General features: G+C 32.5%; 1 protein-coding gene across 2 annotated transcripts in view; it reads right to left on the reverse strand.

The window, feature by feature from the left end:
• Positions 1-12,926: 12,926 nt before the first annotated feature.
• Positions 12,927-15,987, reverse strand: part of LOC118443369 (uncharacterized) — a 67,413-nt gene continuing 64,352 nt past the window's right edge. For both annotated transcript variants that reach the window (XR_004838654.2, XR_014982516.1), the window contains exons 2-3: positions 14,899-15,070; positions 12,927-14,089 (exon numbers count right to left, since the gene is read on the reverse strand). The gene's annotated coding sequence lies outside the window, so the exon portion shown is untranslated. The remainder of the gene's footprint in view (positions 14,090-14,898; positions 15,071-15,987) is intronic.

The raw sequence follows: 15,987 nt of genomic DNA on the forward strand, positions 1-15,987 counted from the left end.
TCACACACACACACACACACACACACACATATATATATATATACTATTTAAAACGATATCCAGATTTTTCATTGATAAATGACAAAAGTTCCGGAAATATTATCTCATAAAATAGTATGATAATCGCATAGTCGATTTATCGCATTTTCTAAACTCCGTTACTATCTACGTGTTTGCGTTAAGATCAAGGTTATTTGAAACGGCAACACTACGAAGTATTATCTTTATTTATTATTAGTTCATTCATAATATTCCACAATCAAATTATAATAACATTGTTAGTAAACATTTAATCTACGTAGTAATATGATCGGTATGTATTTGTCCTTCTAGTCTTTGCTCCTTTTATTTCATAGAACGGAATCAGTCGTATTCAGATCGTAACAATAATGAATATCGCTCTAGATCAAAGCTTAACGTAATATCTCTTATAAGTTTATTTTTAGTTAATTTTCATTTCATCGTAGTAAATATTTCCTTTTATTTCTCTTATATCGTGCAATGTGTAATCATAATGCTTATATTTTCATCAAAATATATATGTTAATAAAAATTGATATTAATAGAATAAAAATCTATTAGGCATGATAGTTAAATAAAGAAATATTACGACAATTAATTGATTCGATCGTATTCTTTGTCGTTGATTTGCTTTTCTTGATATTTGTTCTTATTAACGCCGCTATAATTGCTTCCAGTACGCGACCTATTCGCGACCCAATGTTACTTGGTAATGCTTATATAAGCTAGTTTCCATGTAATTACAAGAAAAGTAGAATCAAGGAAGAAAGGTACGAACAATGTTGCCTCGAAATTAAAACTTTAAAAAAAAAAAAAAAAGATAATATCTTTTATATACAAATATGTGTGTCTACTTTTAATTAAACGATTAATTTCCACGTCAAAGCAGCAAGCAGCACTTCTTCTTTCGTTATTATTTTTCGACTAATTTAATTTTTCTTTAGATTTAATATTTGGAAAAAAAGAAAGTAGAATAAGAGACAGAAAAAGGAAATAAATAAACTGGATTTATAATAATTTTATAATAAGGCTCGAGTAAAAAGACCTGAAACCAAGGAGAGCATTCGACGGGAGTTTACACAATTACGAAATCTTTTGTAACCTCGCGAGCAGGGAAATTCGCTCGAAAAGAACTCCACGCCTTTCTTCTTTATACTTGGAGCGAAAAGAAAGAACAGCATTTCTTCTTTTCTTTTTGACTTTTTTATTTTAATATTTTTTTTTCTTTCTCTTTTCTTCTTGTTTTTTCTTTTTTTTTTCTTTTTTTCTTTTTTCTTTTTTTTCTTTTTCAGGAAACAAGAGAAAGAGAACGAAGGTAGAAATACAATTCATGATTTCTGTCACGGTCGCGTATGTCAAAGTACTGTACATTATTATGTGTCCGTTTGCCTTATGTCTATGTACATAGATATTTTACCGTGTTAAAAAATGTAACGAGTATAGCGGCATTTTAAAGAATTTTTGTGAAAAAAGAAGAAAAAAAAAAAGAAAAAAAAAAAAAGAAAAAGAAACGTACTTGGAAAATGTAATTGTACAGGAATAACATCGATTCGTAATGCCAAATGCTATCAAAAATAAATTTCGTGGAAGGATTAAAAAGTTATCCTTTCAAAATAAATTTCGTACAATGATTAAAAAGAACGACATTACTTTATTATAAAATATTCTTTTTAATTTACTACACTATCCAACGAATTTAGAATAAGGATTGTACGTTTTGTGTTTTAACCCTTTAAAGCTATCATATTGTACTTTTTCTTCATTTCGAGATTTCTTCTGATAATATTAAAGAACTAATTTTATCAATGTTCATTCAGATTCTCAGTATCATAAAAATCAAATCAATTCTCACATTTATATTTTCTCATAAGTATAAAATGAGTAAAGTTACAATTTGGAATTGACACTAGTTGATAATTTTTAATAAATTAATTACAAATGAGATTGCAAATAAATGTTTATAAATTATGTAAAAACGTAGCGTTATATCCTTGGTTGTTCGAAAACGGAAATGGTTTTGAGGATTTCGCGTTGCTCCAATAAGCAGGAATAGTGTACATCTAGGAAGGAGGAAGTATTTGGATACGGCGAAATCGTTGGGAGCGCATGTTCGCCACCTGCCGGGTATACGAAAGGGTTGGTGAGTAGGGGATAGCTCGACGCGCCTGTGCGCGCTATTGTCGATGAATAATGCATCTGCAGTGCCACGCGCGTACCTAGAAATCCTTCTACCATCGGATACACTGCACCTACGTATCTCATAGCGCATAGGACGCAAGAGAAGAAAGAGAGAAATAGAGATAGGAGAGACATAGAGAGATAGAGATAGAGAATGAGATAGAGAAAGAGAGAGAGAGAGAGAGAGAGAGAGAGAGAGAGAGGGAAAATACATAGCTCACGAACGCCCACGGTAGGCTGCTTTCGACGATTCTACGAGCTTTCAGACTCGACTTATAAACGATATCCTTTGTGTCCGTTTCTGTTTCTGCTTTGACCATGCGATTGTACGTTTTAGACTTTACGTGTTCCTTTATGTACCGTAATATTACCAATATGCAACGATTCATCTTTGATGATTGTAACGTCACGTGTAATAGGATATCTATCGTTTGCTACGTTTGACAAATCTATGTTTAATTATGTTATAATACAAGACGAAAGCATTATGGTGAATATCCAATCAATGATTTTAATCCTTTAACTTTGTATTTCTTGAAGATAAGCTTACTTTCGTCTTTTACATTTCATTTCTTTTTCTATTTCATTTCAAATAATACAAATTTAAATACAGTATTATTAAAGAACGAACGTATTTATCTAGAGAGAGAGAGAGAGAGAGAGAGAGAGAGAGAGAGAGAGAGAGATGAGAGAGAAAGAAAGAAAGAGAGAAAATATACATTACGAGTATCGATGTGTGGCGAGTATCGATCGGACGTCTGAACCAGGACGTCGTTGGATTTCATATTACCTTCCGTACGGAAGCGCAATCTCCGTGTTTCGCGCAATGTAATCGAGGATTACATTGATGCGTAACGTAATCGCAGATAATATTCCTGCATGAATTAGTTTCTCCCGTATAAATTTTCGACGGAAACCGTCCGAATCTTTTATCTCCATTCAATCGACCTGCATCAAAATCTACAATTTATTAGTAACAGGAATATAAACGAAATGAATTAAAGATACGATCATTTCGATTAATAACTCATTGGTTTTAAAATTAGTAGTAATGTATTTACTATTGATAAATAATTTACGGAAACGTAAAGGGAATTTTTATTTTTCGAATGTATTTGTATATTTAACATGCTCCAAGGAAGGAGCATAAAGGAGAATATATAATAATGTTCTTAAAATGACATTGTTGTCAATGACTTGACTAAAAGGATCAAAGAAGTTACCACAAAGGTGGCTAAAATGTAAGAGCAAATAAGAAAACGTTAACGATAATGAAAATTCGAATTGTGTAAAATAAGTTGATGTCGTTGTAATCAAGTTATAAGACATAGGTTGTTGCCTGTATCGATTTACTTTCAAGAGCATTCGGTTAATGTCACAAGAAGGTTATCCTGTTCCATATCTAGACCTTATACTATATATATATATGTGTGTGTGTGTGTGTGTGTATGTACGTAACAACCTCGCACCATCGTTCTCAGGACTTACGCAGAAAGCTTTGGTTGAGATGAGAAGAGAAAGGAAGGGATGAGAAGAGAGTACGTGAAAATTCGAGTACGTGCATTACCATCGTGAAACGGGATTCGAGCTCGTAAAATCGTTAGCAACGAAATCGATATAGGCTGCCGATCGCGAAAACGAACGGTTTGTAACGATACGAATCTGGTTTTGTAATCGAATATATACGCGGTTCTACCGAAATTCGATACATAATTTATCGGATGAACTCTGGCGCCTTTATGCAGGCAGCCACCTGCAAAATGGCGCCAGAGGAAAATCGTAAAATATTCTATAGTCAGTAGCAATTCCCTCTCTCATACTTTGTCTCTCGTTTAACAGAAACCTTTCATTATAATAAATTATACTCCTTTTACAGAAATGACGACAAATACCTACTGCTTGCTTTGTTTAGAGAATGCAATGTTACTTGTTTTGATTATTATGACCATAATTCACAAGATCTCTTTTCATTGTTCACTTTGGCTCCTAGATTTTGTTATAGTAATCTAATAATAATCTAATATTCAAATAAACGTTCGCTCGATTCTATATTTATAAGTACGAATCGTTATATGCGTCTAACGATAAACGATTTCAATGAGAAACGTAAGTGAACATATTTCATCTCGTTATTCTCATGGAAAATGTTATTTCGATAGAAATTATAACTTTTCGTATTATTATATATGTCAAAAATATTTCAGGAATTATGGAATATTCGATATCGTTTATTCGTAATTTCTCTCTTATTCATAAATATACATATATGTACATATCTAAAGGTGATTTTTAAATAGTGATTAAAAAAAGATATTTCAATATGAAGAATATGATACAATTTTGAAATCGTTTACGTAAGATCGATATAAAAAGGGTAACAGAAAAAAATAATAAAAAAAAAAAAAAAAAAAAAGAAAAGAGAAAAAAAAGAGAAAAAAAAGAAAGAAAAAAAACGATTGCGAAATAACGGAATTTTTGAAAAGAGGTGAAAAAATTCGAAACATCTGAACGACTAGATTTTTCACACGAGACAAGAAATTAAAGGTAAAACGTTTCAAGAGAGTTTTAAATGTTTTTAAAGCTCGCCCGACGAATTGAGTACCTTACTTTTGCAAGCATATAATTCGAGACAATCAGGTTTCAAAGAACAACGTTCGAAGGTTTTCGGACCTTTCGCACACAAAAGGGACCAACCGCAGCGGTCATCTCGCTTAGTTCCATTCGCAACACTTTTTTCTCTTTTTTTTTTCCTTTTTTTTTCCCCCGTGCTATTACAAGGACCAGAGTTTAAAAGCCGACTAACTCTCGTTCATTTCCATTCTTTTCGCTTTGTTTTTTATAATATGAAAAGAATGTACTTCAGTTAATATCTATTGCAATTTCAAGGATAATAATTGATTACTTGATGAATGATCAATTTTTCATTCATTTTAACAACTACATTTTGAAGGAAATATTAAGAAAATAATGAATTATAATAATTCAAAGAATATTTTAACACTTTTATGATTTATAAATGTAAAGATAGTGATTAGCTTTCGTTGTAAGTCGTTAAAACGTTAATAACAATAAACGTTTAAAAAAGGTTTATTCATGTTCTAAACATTTAAATTCTTTTCTATAATACTTTTCTCGTCACATCCTTCTTCTCTTTTATAAAAGAGTCCTACATTCGGTAAGATCCGTAGCAAAATTTTATTCTCCAAACGCTTGCTCGTCGTTAGGAACGATGTCGTAGGTATTCATTCGTTGAATACGATGATGAAGCGATTCGTGAGAGGCGGCAAGAGGATGGGAATAAAAATATCATGCTCGATATTATCTTCAAGGAAAGAGGGTCGACTTTATGAAAACTCGGATGTAGTTGGTACGAGTGAAACGTATTTGCGCATAAATATTCCTTTATGAAGGGATAGTAGTATTTGAGCTAGTGCATCGATAATGCTGACTTCAAGTCAAAACGTACGAAACTAAACTTATATGAACGATATCGATATATTATTATTTCGAAAGAGAATAATATGAAAGATATTCAATAATAATAGATAGATTTTCAGTATAATATTTGAAAATATTTCTATGTGAATTATAATCGTCACATTGTTATCGTAAAAGTATAAAAACATAATACTATATCTAATAGAATTCGATTTCTAGTCGAGGATTTTTTCATGAGTATTATTTTAAACCATTAAGATTTAGATAAGTAAAGAAATATTCGTGAATTTTGTTCTTTCGAATTTTAACAAAACGTATTGTAGCTTTGATATTATTAAGATAATTTAAAATTAGTTACTAAAGATGTTATAATCGTATTATTCTTCCTTTAGCCGACAAGTCTTATGGTTAATATAATAAAAACAAGTAGACACGATAAAAGTTGTCTTTTCGAGACTCTCCAACGAGACAGTTCAAACGACAAACTTTCAAAATATCTGTCGTCTAATGAAAGGCACGTAAGCCATGGAAATTTGGCGAAGTCGCGAGACTCCTACGTTGGACGGAAAAAAAAAGAAAAAAAAAAAAAAAAAAAAGAAAACCTAGGAAAAAAATGTAAGAACGAGCAGAAGCAAAGAAACAGAAGAAAGAGAGAGTGAGAGAGAGTGAGAGAGAGGGAGGTGGGGATAGGAGAAATCGCGCAAAACAAGGCCTTAATGAGAAGTACTTTAAAAGTTGGTTACGCGCCCTTACGCGAGAGGATGTCGAGAGTCTGTGGTACGCTGTGGGTAACCAAAGTCGAGGGAAAAGAGGGGTGGCTACCGGGAGATCGTTAGAACTCCATTTCACTTTATTGTAATTCCATTTTTCCCGTCTGCAAATAAACGCTCCGGTGGTCACGTCTATCGCGTTATCCGCCTTCGGTGGAAAGTTTCGGATAGACGGGGTTAAATAGCACTCGCCCATCGTACCACCCTTACCTAACTCCCCAGCCACCCTCCTTTTAACTCTCCTCAGCTACGAAAGAAGAGAATCTTCTTCTTCTACTTCTTCTTCTTCTTCTTCTTCTTTTTCTTTTTCTTCTTCATCTCTTATCAAGCTACCTTGTTTTTTCCTTTCTTCTTTATCAACTATCTCTCTCTCTCTCTCTCTCTCTCTCTCAGTCTGTCTTTCTCTTCTTTGTTTTTTTTTCTTCTTCTAAACCTTCGATCTTCCAGTTTTATCAAAGAGCTAATAACATCGTATAGTTATCATAGTGATCGCGCTTTCGTATACCATCTTTCTACTTTCTCGATATAACCTCTATAGTTACTTCCATCTTCTTTCGATCCATTCCCCATTCCTTAAGCAACGCGGTTACTCTGATGGTCGTACGATAATTCGCAAAGCGGAGATTTTTCGCGTTCATTTTGGTGAAAGTAAAGTTATCAGACTTTCTTAAGATTTCACGTACACGTGGTAAAGTTATTCTCCTTCTGTTCTTTCTTCCTTTCCTTTTTATCTTTTTCTTCTTCTTTCTTCCTCTTCTCCTTCTTTTTCTCTTTTCTTCGAAGTATCAACGTTTCTCCCCGCGGAATATACAGTCTCCTGTCTTCTTTCATGGATCGATCGAGCACAATATAGAAAATATAACGTCGTAACGACATCGTATTTTTTATTGCAGTTTCTACATTACGGATATAAAACAGTAAAAATTATCGGTGCTTTTTCAACGCAGCTCGTTTCATGAAAACTTAAGAAAGATTTCGAATAAACTCTAATATGTAAATATACATACATACATACATACATACATATATATATATATATATATATATATATATATATCAACGTATATCGATGTAATGTATATACATTATTTTGGACAAAAATAATAAAATAAAAATAATATAATAAAGGGAACATATATATACATATATACATATATATATACATATATATATATATATATATATTAAATTCAAACACACTTAAAATAATGTTTATATCTATAAAGAGAAGAAAGAGAAAGAATTGTAAGGAAGAAGAGGACTAAAAACGAAAGACATAGTGAAACGAAAAAGAGAAGCCCTACAAAACGTGGATAAGAAAGGTTTGAAGAGGCCAAGGAGCAAGTAACCTCACGTTATGACGTCGTAAAGCACGAGCCGGAGTGAATTTAAAGTCGCGGAGAAAGTGCACCGGTCGAATAGTTTTTCTTTTATCGACGAATACGATGCAGCTCGCTACCGAATTGCAGTTTAATCGTGCACCTTCTGTTTCACCCTGGAATATGATTCGTCGATGGGGCACATACTTGGTATAGAGAATAGAAGAATGAAAGAGAGGTAGAGAGAAATCGAATTTATTGCCATGAGGAACTACAGAGTAATACGAAAGGAAAAAAAAAAAAAAAAAAAAAAAAGAGAGGAAAAAAAAATCTACCTGGAAATAAAGTGAAATATTAAAACTGAAAATAATAGAAATGGAATTGGTATTGTTAAGAAATAATGATAAATATAAATAAATATGAATACGTATGTAGGTACTTATTTAAAATGTGAAAAATATTCAATTATCAATTGAATAAATAATATATAGAAAAAAGCAAATAAATCGTTAATAGGAGCTTAAAAAGAGAAAAATAATGGTTTCCAATCGATGGAACTTTTTGCTTTTGGTTCTATGAGAAACAAACAATAGAAATTTTCCAATCTCTCTGTATGGCTGCGTGCACGGGACACCGTGATTCCAAATTTTATGTTGCACGGGAAAAAAAGGACGAAATACAAGATTTATTCGGCGAATTACGGTAACGACGAACGAAAATATCGGTCCACCACAGGAACATTACTATCTCCTACCTTTTTATCGGCACCATTCGAACGTCCAGTTCCTCTACCTCCGCCAACCAACTTCCGTTGAAATTCATTTGCCGTCTGGTCTCCTATTGAAAATATATATCCGCTAATATGCCGCACTTTGCAACGATATTTACGAGCTAACCAAAGCTCTTTTGAACGAAATCACGTTAATTTACGACTCGTTACCGTACTCTTTTCCATAGTCTATTATCACAATTACATTAACTTTTTTATTTATTTAGAATTTTTCTTTTTAGTTATATATGTGCGGAACGTAATAAGAAAAAAAAAGAAATCTCTACGAATTTTAAATGAAAATTCGAAATTCTCTGCTCTTTTCCTTTTTTTTCTTTCTCTCTTTGTTTTTTTATTTTTTTTTTAATTTTTCTTTCTTTTTTTTTTATTTTTTTTTATTATTATTCTTCGCTTTGTTTACGCACTAAGGATGATTTTGAAGAGTCACCGATGGTTACCGGCCGTGCCGAGTTCTTCGATAAATATTTAGAAAACGTCAAATGAAAGTAGACGCGCTTACCGAAGGACGGTTAATCTATCTCGCAGGAACAGGTTTCTTATTTCTCTGGATGTTTTCTTAAGACGCGTTTTAAGAAGAGAAGCGTCCCCAGCGTTCTCTAGACGTAGGCATCTCGTCTGCTCCCCTTCATCCTCCTCTCTATCTCTCTCTCTCTTCCTCTTTCCTTCCCTCCCAAGCCATCCTTAAAAATCTCCGGCTACGGATTTACGTGAAACTAAACATTTACGTTTTTCTCTCGCCTTGTTGTATTTTATCCCTTTGTTTTCTTTTTTCCTTTACGTACCGAGCTATGGACTCTGTAAATGTAAACAATCATTTATCAATCATAGATTATGAAAATATTAAAAAGAAAATAATTAATTATTAAATCATTAATACTTAGCTTATTAAATGCCCCGAAATGTATTATCATTTTTGATTTGAATTTCGCGGGTTGACCTATCTGCAGTTGAAATATCTATAATATATGCGTCCTATCGCTTGGACCAACGCAAAATTCTCCAATAGAATTTATATTTTATCGATTTGTTTCTCTGCCCCTTCTTCCTCCCTCTCTCTTTCTCTCTCTCTCTCTCTCTCTCTCTTTCTCTCTCTCTCTCTCCCTCTCCCTCGAGCGCGCGCGCGCGCCCGCGCATTCTCATACCAACTGACGGACCTTAACGAGTCATTGTGAACGTGACTGTCGCACGTTATTTATGCATTGCATGGTGCATTCGTAATAAAAGCACCTCTACGAGCTTTCCTCATTTCGCGTGTTGTGAGTGTATAGCCGTTAGTTGTAGGTGTCGAGAAATCGCCAACGAATCAAACGAGTTGTAGAACGCGAGTCGTAAAAGAATTTTTGTCGGTCCAGTTTTACGAGCTTTCGGTCTACGTGTTGGTAGGTTCCTACGATTTGATCGTTCCGAAGTAAAACGAGGGATAATCTCATGGGGGTAGCGTCGTTAAACGGAAAGCAACGAAAGTATTAACACCGAAGCTGAGATTTATGGTGGTAGAAAATAAAGATCGTATCTCGTTTAATCAAAATGTAAACTTAATCAGAATGTAAATCTTTTGTGTTGATATATATATATATAAACAATATTTATAAATAAATAAAAATAAAGTTACATTTATAAGTATATGAAAGGATAAAAATATAATTGTTATTCAATGTGACAATAAATATAATTTTATTAATAATTTGTTAAAAAATTGACAACGTAAAATAGAATCAAATCTAATAGAATGTACGTTCATTTTTATCGAAAAGACATTGAATAGAAAGATTCCCCGGTAATCAAGTAGGAAGCAGTATAGATGAATTTCGATGGAATAGCTTCGCGGTCTATAATCTAAGGGAAAAGAAGTCCAGTTCTTTTATCCTAGCGATAAAATTCTTTTTTTTTTTTTTTCGATATTCGAAGAGAAAAACCTGAAAACCGTGGGGGAACAATGACCGGACGTTTTATTCTTATTGAATTATTATGCAAAGTAGCAATTAACCTCTTCATTCGGTAATGGCGTTCGAAACTTTCATATAAAATATCATCGATGAATATTTAAAGGTAATGCCCGACGATGGAGACGACGACGGGAGAGAAAGAAAGGAAGAAAGAAAGAAGGAAAGAGTTGACTATGGACTAAATGGGAGAACGATCGGTTAGTTTCTTATGCAACGGGAAATAAAATTGAATTCTCTGTCATCCTGCTTCGTAACATCGCCGTATAATATTCAATAATCATTAGGTATTTTATTAATTTCGATACATTAAATTTCAACCATTACAATTTTGCTCTACATTTAGATACATCGGACGATCGTATTCTTGTTCGAATTGATAATTGAATTTTATTTGAACAATTACGACTAATGATTTGATTGTTGTTATATTTATAGGGCAATAAATTTATATTGGAACAAATTAAATAGGACATATCTAATTCATTAATTTTCTAATTACTTATCGAATATCGAACGATTGAATCGGCAAATATATGGTTTTTGTAAAACAGTTAAATCCAACTTTTAACGATAAAGAGGGATTTATTTTGATATTTAAATTACGAAGGATTTACTTCGTAACTTCAGTCATCAGTGAAAAAAAAAAGGAAAAAAAAAAAAAAAAGAAAAAAGAAAAAGCACGGAAAACCTCGAGAAAGCTTACGGAAAGCTCACGCTTGGATTATTCCGGTACCGTTGAGATTTCTTATTATAAAAGGAGCCCCTTTATTCGCGAGTCTTTTCGTGTTTCTCTGCATAATAATCTTCTACTCTCTGCTTCCTTCGTACTCCTTTGATCCTACCTCTTCTTTCCAAGACGTTAAAGTACAACGTGTATTTCGTATGTAGAAGTATTATATCTTTATGTAGGTATCTACACAAATACACACACACACATATATATATATATAACATCGCATGTTCAAGCTCTTTCGCGATGCATCGCGATGCCTCTAGTACCGAATTCATGTGGAATCATTAATTAATGAAACGAAACACACTGTGCACTCCCCGGCCTTCACGAATATTACACAATTATGAGAGAGAACTACGATTTTGATTTAGATTTAGGATAGTACGCGGCACTCGAACTCACGAGTTATGACGCGCCGGCGAATTCGAATGACAGGCAAAGTGATTGCCGAGTCGCAATGCAATGTAGTTGCGCATTACTTCGAATGCATAATGACTCGATCTGCGTGAATGCACCACATTTTCGATGCGTTCATGTCATCTCGGACAAAGCTTGACAAAGCTTCGTATTGTACTAATTTATCGACGATCCAAATAATACATATTTTCCTCTTTCTTTTTTGCTTTTTTTTTTTTTGTTTTTTTTCTTTTTTCTTTTCACTTAATCATTCGAATGACAATAGAATGAATAATTTGTATTTTCAATGAAATTATATATCTAGTTATTTTCCGATCTGTTTGAATGAATTTTTTTAAGAAAAAACGTGAGACTGCTCTAATGAGTGTTTTCTAAAAAACGATCATTAGAAATAGTGTTATCAATAAAAGCAGGATACGAAAGAAGAATAGAACGTGTATTATCTTTTGCGCATAATGATAGCAATTTTCTCGATAACATAGTATTCTCATTTGCAAGCGGAAAATGATTAACTACCGTAATGTCATTCGTACTAATTATAAATAAGAAAATGAAAAAGAAAGAAGACATACTTATAAAAGTACATGTTTATTAATGGATACATTACTATTTAAACAATTATCGTAGAAGATAAATAAATGATTTTTATTTTTGATAATCAAAAATGACTGCAATAAATTCGTTTATTTTATTTCCAATATAACAAAATTCTTCTTTGAGGCTAATAAATATATAATAAATGTTCACGTAAGTAATAAAAATAGTTCTAATTAATTATGTTATCTAATTGATGAATAAATCGAAGTAAAGCAAAATCTTCTGACATCAATCGAAGTAAGATCAAACTAATTACGAATCTAATTGAGGGTAATTAGTGAAACGAAATCATTAATATTATGAAATATATAGTGTGTTATCCCTAAAAGTCAAGTATTAAGATTAAATGAAGTGCAGGTATCTTACGTTTCCACGATTCATCGATCATGTCAAGTGTCGCTACCACCTCGCGTGCAAGTTTATACAAACTCTCTATGTCTGTCTCTCACTCTCTCTCTCTCTCTCTCTTTATTTCCACTTGATTACTTCACATATATTATATGGTTGTATTTATAGATCATATAAAATAACTATGCGTATAATACATATTCATTGCTGTAAAAGAATAAGAAAAAGAGAGGAAGAAAAAGATATTTTAATTACATCGAAATAATTATACACGATACATAATATACATTAATATCTCATAATCACGTAAAAGTATATTTAATAAATTATTAAATCTAATGTATTATTAAAATAGCACGTGGGGTTAATAATAATATGACATAATAAAGTAGAGAGAAAGAGAGAGAGAGAGAGAGAGAGAAAGAAAAATGAAGAAGATAGAAGAAGACGTTATATCTTCGTAATCCAATTAATGCGACGACAGTGAGACGACGAAGTTTTGAAATTCATTGATCCAATTCAAATTCGATCGTGTTGAATTGATAGCGAAACGTAAACTGTCATACTATACACATTTGAGGGGTTGCCTAGATCGAATTTCGATCGACGATACCAGCACGATTATAGGAATGAAAGAGAGAAAAAGAGAGAGAGAGAGAGAAATGGCGAGGAATGTAGTACTTCTATGATTTTTGAAGGTAATACACTTCACTCCGAATAATTACGAACGATTTGTCAAAAGTCGATGAATTCATTATGGTTCTAATTTTAAAAGCAATTTGCATAAGTTTTAAACTCTTCGATCAGGGTCAAGATAAACGTCTTAATAAGACGCGTGCACTAGAATGTGCGATGATTAATTAAAGCGAAGAAAGGTACGATACGTTTCCCTTCTCTCGAGGTAATTCGTCACGTTTCTGAATTGCGTTAATAACAGCGTCTATATGAAATAAAGCTTCTTGTAAATTCATCAATGTCGTTTAAACGTAGATATTAAACAGTTTAAAAATCAACACACAATTTTCTACGATCTTTCATGTAATCGTCAAATATATCTTCATTCGAATGAAATCGAATAAAATATTGAATCAATTTTGTACAGTTTGAAAATAGAAACTTATACGATTGGCAATCGATTTAATTGATTAATAATAACGTTAATGATGTTCTTTTAAAAAAAGAAATGATTACGATGCTTTTGAAATTCTCTCCTTCGTATCTCATAGCTTAGTATCCATAGATCAGGCTCGTGGAATATTATACCGAATTACACGACTCGTATACTCTCTGCTAATACGCTCAGAGCACGAGTCGGTTAATTAAGATCAATAACCCCTCTCGTAGCGGCGGAGAACTTGCCTCGAGTTTTCCCTCGACCCTTCTATCCTCTTCTCTTCCTTCTCCTTATCCTACATTTTCGGCTCGAGTAACAATCGCGCGGCTTAACGTCGTCATCCTCCTCGTCCAACTCGTTTGCCTACGAGCTATGCTTCTCCTCTAATGAATACGTTTATGAGAGATCCCCAAGTGAGCTAAAAAGTGAACAGGTTCAATGATTTTTCAAAAACTTTATGTAGAAATACGAGCAAATTAATTAATAATAAGTCTATTCAATTTTCCAATATCCATTAGTTATTTCTATGTTATAATCCTTTTTCATTTTTATTCAATATGTCACTGATCGAAATATATCATCGATCGATTAAAAATGTTACCAAACATTTTTATATTATCTAAAAGTACAAGCGTTGTTATAAAATTAAATATTACTTAATATATAATTATTAATTATTAAATATAATATTAATATTAATATAATGTATAAATATAAAATATAATATAATATATTAAGAATTAATAAATATACCGATATTTTATTTAATATTAATTCGATATTTAAATAATAGATAAATAAAATGAATTAATTGATGCCTCTAAATGCTAACCTTCCTTTTGGAATCTGTAACGCTTAAAACGATATTAAAAATATTACGATTATTGTATAACTATAATATTATATAGAATTTCAATTCATTAAATGATAATATCATAAATCTTTTATTTAATATCTTTAATGATATTATCTATATGTAACATTATTATACATATATCTACATATATTAGATCTGTATATATATGAGATTTTTTTCTATGCTTTCGAAGGACGAGTATAAAATGGAGACGATGAAGGGAGAGAAAGGAGAGTAGTTGGATATAGCAAGCCCACGAATATCTAGAGTTGCATGCCTTCGAAACGACGACGCAAGGACAGATCGACGTGTCGTCGAGTAACCGATTGCAGCGGGGAAGTAGTCGAAGAAAGAAGGTGGCAGAAGCTTACCTTCGAAAGCCTTCCCGTCTTCGTTCCTTCCTTCCTTCCTTCCTTCCTTCCTTCCTTCCTTCTCTTTCCTTCTCTTTCATTCTCATCTCTCACCCTTTCAAAGGTCTCCGTCGTTCTCGCATCTTTTCGACGTCTTCTCGCTGCCTTCTCGTCGTCCCGGCCAAAGGGAAGTCTATAAATTTGCCAAGAGAAATTGTCACGAGAAATATGGAGAATATTGAACGCGAGAGCAAAGCATTTACTCTATCGGTTCGAGAGAGACAAGAAAAAGTAGAGACTCCGCTCTTTCCTTACGAATCGATCACTCGTCCTTTCGGTATATAAGCTTTGGAGGATCCTTATATCCTATACCTTTCCTCTCTTTTCTTTTTTCTTTCTTTTTTTCTTTTTTTTTCTTTTTTTTTTTGTTCTTTTATTTCCTTTTACAATCTCAAAGTGTATTCGAGTCACTCAAAAAGAGAACATTGGAAATATTACTCCTAACTCGTACAGAAAATTCTTCAAGATATTTAATATCGAAGATTACATCTCTCTCTCTCTCTTTCTATCTATCTATCTCTATCTATCTATCTATCTATCTATCTATCTATCTATCTATCTATCTATCTATCTATCTTTCTAATGAAAATTCCATCGAGAATCATTATTGTATTAAATTTGTCTCTATATGGGTGTTCTTAATATCAATTTTTTATTCTCTTCAATGCAACGTGTTCTATCAGAATTTGCCATTGAAGTTATGAGATACCTATCATTGTCTAGTGTTCTTCTAGAAATTTCGTGATCCTTTGTATAAATTTTCTCTACGTTACTTATCCCTTTTTCTGCTTTTTTTTTTTCTATCCTTCGTACTGTCTCTTCAACGAGAAACGAGCGAACAATACCTTTGATAATATTCCTTCTCTCTCTCTCTCTCTCTCTCTCTCTCTCTTTATTTTTTCTTTCTCTTTCTCTTTCATTAAGCCAAAAATCAAGGACAAAGTAATGAACGGAAAAGACCGAAGTGTTATCGATGAGAATGGATATATTGTTATCGTGAAATTCCGTCGATAGGAAAAACAAGAATTAAACGACATTGTTTACTTTTAT

The sequence above is a fragment of the Vespa mandarinia genome, chromosome 9 (genome assembly GCF_050613455.1).
Source record: "Vespa mandarinia isolate Hongniang chromosome 9, ASM5061345v1, whole genome shotgun sequence".
Taxonomy (NCBI): Eukaryota; Metazoa; Arthropoda; class Insecta; order Hymenoptera; family Vespidae; genus Vespa; species Vespa mandarinia.